The following is a 216-nucleotide window of genomic DNA, read 5'->3' on the forward strand; positions in this document are numbered from 1 at the left end:
TTGGTTTTACAAAAAACTGAACTGATAGATAAAATTACATAAAAATATAAGTCAGGTGCCACTGCTCAAGGCAGAATATGCAAATTAATAATGCTTAAAAGTTATACAAGATACAACATATGTCTGAATCCATTTACATAAAGATTTAAAAAATAAATATCATTCAACTAATGACTTACGGGAATAAACCAACCAACGGCCAGATTATTTAACAAT

This window comes from Penaeus monodon, chromosome 33 (genome assembly GCF_015228065.2).
Source record: "Penaeus monodon isolate SGIC_2016 chromosome 33, NSTDA_Pmon_1, whole genome shotgun sequence".
NCBI classification, from domain to species: Eukaryota; Metazoa; Arthropoda; class Malacostraca; order Decapoda; family Penaeidae; genus Penaeus; species Penaeus monodon.